The sequence below is a fragment of the Carettochelys insculpta genome, chromosome 2, assembly GCF_033958435.1.
Source record: "Carettochelys insculpta isolate YL-2023 chromosome 2, ASM3395843v1, whole genome shotgun sequence".
Taxonomy (NCBI): domain Eukaryota; kingdom Metazoa; phylum Chordata; order Testudines; family Carettochelyidae; genus Carettochelys; species Carettochelys insculpta.
Window position 1 is genome coordinate 51,844,339 of NC_134138.1, and position 6,000 is coordinate 51,850,338.

Here is a 6,000-nt window from a genome sequence, read left to right on the forward strand (position 1 = left end):
ATGTAGCTTCCTGTAGTTAACAAGAAATTAATCCTTGCAGGAGCATACAAGATATACAGAAAGCACACACGGGCTGCTGGATGAAGCAAAAGGCTTGAACGTAAGAAGATGTGGATTCTACTCTTTGCTCTGGCAATCGAACTTAAGCAAGTCATTCTGCCACCTTGCACTCACACTGAGCTGTACCTACCTCCAAAAAGCAGATTGGTTGCGAAGGATCAACTCGCAGAGTAACTGTCTGAATGAACATTTAGTTGGTGACAAACTGCAGCATAAGTCTAGCCCACTCTAGCCTGTTGCATGCAGAGTATGTCTAACACCTTGTGATGGGTACCTCCCCTCTCAGGACTCAGGCTGGATACCTGAGACTCCCCCACCACACCAGTTCCTCAAGCGTGAGAGCCAGCCCAAGTGCAAATGTCTACACCACAGTTAAACAGCCCCTGAGCCAGCAGGCCCAGGGTCAGCCACCAGTTTTAATTGCAGTGCATATGAACGTTAAGTATCTGCACAACACTTCCTGGCATGCATTAAAAGTTCCCTGTGTGCTTTAATCTACTCCTGTTTCAAAGAGCTTTTACAGAACCAGGACAAAATGTATGACGATTTGGCTGGTTTTTTTCTGTGCCTCAGTTTCTCAATCAGTAAAATGGAAATGTAACCCTTCTGGCAGGTGGCACCAGCAACAAAAAGGGCTGGCTTCAATATCTAGGGGTTTCCTTTTCCACAAGCACAACACAGATTAGGTTTGAGTAAGTACCTTGGGAAAATTACAGACACCCCCAGATGTCTCTGAGAGGTAATACTTCCCCGCTTGCAAACACAGGCTACATCTACACATGCAAGCTTTTTCGAAAAAGCCAGAGCTCTTTTGAAAAATCCCGCAGAGCATCTACGCACAAAGGCTGTTTCTACACAGGCCACTTCCTTTGGAAGTGGCATGCTAATACACGGAGCGAAAGATGCTAATAAGGCACAGATGCAAATTCCCTGCACCTCATTAGCATAACATCAAGTGATTTGGGGTCTGGAAGACCATTCTTCCAGACTCCAAAATGCCGTGTAGAAGCGTGGCCCCGGGGGTGCTTCCGAAAGGATGTGCTTCTTCTGGAGGCCCCTTCTTCCCGAAAATTTTTTGGAAGAAGGGGCCTCCGGAAGGAGGACTTCCTTCTGAAAGCCCCCCCCGTGGCCGCGCTTGTACACAGCATTTTGGAGTCCGGAAGAACGGTCTTCCAGACTCCAAATCACATGACTTATGCTAATGAGGCATGGGGAATTTGCATCTGCACCTCATTAGCGTCTTTCACTCCCTGTATTAGCATGCCACTTCTGAAGGAAGTGGCCTGTGTAGCAACGGCCAAAATGTGTTCTTTTGATATTAATTCGGAAGAAAGTGGCACATTTTCGGATGATCCTCTTCTGCTCCCAGTTGAACAGCACCTTTTTTCTGACAGATTCTTTTAAAAAAAAATCTGTGTACACAACCCAGGAGCCCTTTTTCCAAAAGAGCAGTCCTCCATGGCACTGGATTTTTGAATCTGCGATGTTTCCTGGCCCATTCTTTCCAAAGAGTGGCTGGGGTGTGGCCACTTTCTATAGAAAGAGTAGATCGAATTTTTGATCCGCTTTTTTGTGTGTGGTCACGATCTTTCAAAAGAAATTTTTTTGGAAGAGATCTGAAAGAACTTATTTCAAAGGACCACTGTAGTGTAGTTGTACCCACACAGTCTGAGCATAGAAAAGAAACTTTAAATGAAAGAGGAGAAGTCAGCCAACATCAGTCAGGGAAAATGTCACAAGCAGGATTCATAAACATAAACATTGGAGCAGGACACTCACCCTAGCCTGAGTGGGGCAGAGTCATCTGCATCACATTCTTGAATTCTATGTCCTAAAGTTCCTTTCAGGGCCATTCCTAACAATGCTGGTGCCCTACAATAGCCCAAACATCTGCACTCTTCCCCACAGAGTGTGTGCGTGTGGCCACTGCAGGGGGTGGCTAGCCCTTCCAAGGTGGAAGCCCAGGGCTTAAGGAGGTCCTTTAGGAAGGTGACTCCCTCACTTGGGACAGGGCAAGCACAGTTCTGATCTCCTTTATTCATACAATACAGACAGCAAAACTGATAACAGCATTTCACTACCCCTGCGTTTTTGTAACCCATTTATCAGCTAAACTTGGTAAGATGAAGATGAGCAGAGGAGGTGTGTTTATGTAAATAAAGTTTGCTGCTGAAGTTTCTCCTTCTCCTCGCTATCTGTTGGAGGGAGAGTTCATTCAGACCCTTCTTAAGGGGATAACTGTTTCTTTCAAAGTCATATGCAGGATATATTTAAAAATATTGATAGAGTACATTGAAATCCCCATACAGAAAATCCAATAAAAGCACAGTATAACCTCAAAGTAAAAAGTCAATGGTTATTTAATGTCAGAGATGACCTGAGAGATGTCAAACTTTACCCATGTTTGAAAGTTGAGATTGGCACACGGACAGGGCTTTTTTGTAAAAAAGCTTCTTACAGAAATATTGGATTTATAAACTATTCACATCAAAAAGGAGCACATTGTTTTGGACAGTTCTTGAAGAGCGGAGAAATACATTAACTAAAAATTCACATACTATGGAAATTTTTAAAGTGTGTATTTTAATTCTACTTGACAGACTACCTTACCTCTGAAGAATGTCTATATACCCAGGTACTGTAGCATGACGACAGGTGGTGAATCAGTTTTCTTTGTCTTGCTTTACCTGTGGACATTTTAGTCAGTTTTAGAATTAATCTTTTCTTTATAAACCTTGAGGATGACACAAGAGCACTGAAATGTGAATGAAGTCAAACAAGCAGAGCAGTTGCAAAATGCCTAATGGGAAATGTATTTAGAAATATAAAAAATAAAGAGTTAGTGGGCAGTGTGAATTGTATTAAAGGACCACACCACAAGATTTCACAAACTAAGTGATCCAGGACCAGGCAAAACATAAAAATACAGGAAACAAGTCATCTTGTAGGCTTTGATTTTTTTACACATGTAAGCAAAATGGGGGTGCACACCCTACGAAGATCACCTACCTCACACTGTGATGAGAACAGTTCCCCTGTACAGTCTGAGAATGAATGGTAGGAAGGAGAATTAATATTTCCTTTTCTTAGGTCAATCTTCTAGTGACACCCTGAAACACACTAAACCATGTAAAATTCACAAAAGGTGACTCCATCAAAACGTAGGCCAGACATTTTTCATTCAAGTGGAATTGCTTTTGCATGATCTGAGAAAGTAAAAGTGGTCTGCTTCATTTAGTCTAGGGCAAGTGCTAGAGTGTGTGTGTGTGCAGGTCATAGGGGAGAGAGGAAATTGGAGATTTAGATACTGCTATCGCACAGCAGTTATTCGAAAATGCTGAGTTTTGCTTTAGAATCAAAATCTTTGACGGCATATTTTTTCCATTACTCCCACTATCCCAGAAGGACAAATCAAGCCCTTAATGAGGATTTAATGAGTGATCCTTCTTTTCACTGAACCCTCAGGTAAATTTTTAAATCTTTAACCTTTTTATGGTTCCTAATGAAAAATACATATGCTGCTCCTAACTTCAAGCTGGGATAAAAATCTACTATGAGAAGTGCTTTTACTGGTACAAAAATAAAATAAAATAAAAAGATAAAAATACCAGCCAAGAGAATAGAAAGGGCCAATTTCAGCTCACAGACTGCAGACGAAACATTTGTCAGAGGCTATTGTACAGAAGAGAACATGGGAAGACTGACAAAGACAATACTCATTTGTGTGCTCCAATCACCTGTTGACTAAGATCAAGTAACTGAAGTGGAAATTCAGTATGTACTAGTTATGCAGGGACTGGCCTCCCCTATGTTTTACCGTACATAAAACACTAATCTAACTAAACAAATGGCCCATTTTTGGCCCGACACAGCCTTTTTGGGGATTGAATAAATTCCAACATTTACCATAGCTTTCCACCCAGAGCTCTCTAGAGATTTTAAAAATTGATTTATGTTTAAGGGAATGACTAGTATTTATGACACTGTTTCCTGCAAAATAAATATTCTACATTTGCTTTGTCTGAGTACTGGGCAATTATTAAACCACGATAAAACAATAGATATCCTGTGGTGAGCCTGGCTTTTTGTGTATGTCTGAGATGACATGATCACATTTTTCAAGTCTTGTAGTTTGTCATGACTCATAATGTTAGATTAAAAGAAGCAGTTTATTACCAGGCTAATGTGTATTTAGGTATGCAGTGAAGTTCAGTAGGTATACTCGACTGGGACTTGGGAGATCTTGCTTAGCTTCTCAGTGACACGAGGTAAGACATTTCCTCTTCCTGTACCTCAGTTTCCACATCTGTAAAATGAGGAAATCCTTCGTAAAGTGCTTTGAAAAGTACTGACAACGTACACCCAGAGCTAGGTATTATTATATACTACAAGCAGTGGCACCAAGACGCACCATGGCCTGAGGGCAAGGTGGGAGGGGGGCCTGGCTTCTCCCCCTGGAAGGGGTGGGGCCAAGGCCAGAAGTGGCAGGACCCAGGACATTCAGCCCTTAGTGCTGCCTGAACCACAGTGCTTCACCCCACCCCTTACAGGGGTGCGCAGCCTCACTGCCCCTGAAATTTAAAAGGGCCTGGAGCTCGGACGCCACCCCTGCTATGCCATCAGTGGTGGTAGGCTAAGCTCTGAGCCCCTTTCAAATGCTGTGCCTGAGGGCAATTGCCCCCTTTGCACCATTCCCTTCCCCTGTCAGCAGCCCTGATCACAAGCACAGAGACTTACAGCTAATAGCCCTTTTGAATGGATGAAATTTCCCCAAGTAAGTAAGGGTTTCAACAGGAGCAGTCCCTACTTGCTGTATGGGTTATGATCTGCTAATTACATCAATGATAGCTTTCTAGGCATATGAGAAATCAGGGTTGCCAGGCGTCCAGTTCTCAACTGGACAACCAGTTGAAAGAGGACCCTCCCCAGCTCCATAAGAGTGAGTGAGGAAGGGTCGGGGAGAGCGAACAACAAAGTGATGGAGGGGAGCTGAGTGGTACTTCAGAGGAGGAGTGGAGCAAGGGAGCTCAGTTTTGTTCCATCACAAAGGTGGCAACTCTTGAGTAATTTATACTTTCTCTATGTATATTTATCTAAAAGGATCTTACTTGTATGGCCTTCACTCGTGTAATATGTGAGTAACCTGTTCTCTTTATTGCATTCATTCTCACAACTGCCACACGAAGGAGGGAAGTTCTACTATCCCCAGCTGAGAGTTGGAGACCTGAGGCCCAGAGAAGTGAAGGAGAACTTGCCAAACATCACGCTTTGGTTATGTCTACACTACAGTGGTCCTTTGAAATAAGTTCTTTCAGAAGATTGCTTCCAAAAAAACCTTCTTTCGAAAGAGAGTGTCCACACACAAAAAAGCAGACTGGAAAAATCAATCCGATCTTTCTCTAGAGAGTGGCCACAGGGCCCCCGCTCTTTCAAAAGAATGGGCCAGGGACTGAGAAATCTGGTGCCATGAGGAGTGATCTTTAAAGGGCTCCCAGGGCATGTATACATTTTTTTTTCCCAAAAGGCTCTTTCAGAAAAAGGCGCTCCTCCTCATCTGGGGAGGAAGAGGGCTGCTGGAAAAAGTGCTGTCCTCTTCCGTTTTAATATGGAAAGAACGCAGTTGGTGTGCAGACGCTCTGTGGGAGTTTTTGAAAAAGCTCCGGCTTTTTTGAAAAACCTCACTAGTGTAAACATAGCCACTATGTAGCAGAGCATGGAACTGAACTCTGAACTCCTGTCTGCTCCCAGTGTCTAAACAACAAGATCATTCATTCCTCTCAAATAATGACAATGCTGTTATGTCTGTTGTAGGTGTGGAAGGCAGGCAGGTATTATGTTGAGAGATATTGTAGTAATTATGATTAATGTTATACTTTTACTTTCTTATCATGAGCAGTTGTCATTTATTGACCAAATGAAAATTACCCTTTCCTCCTTGCC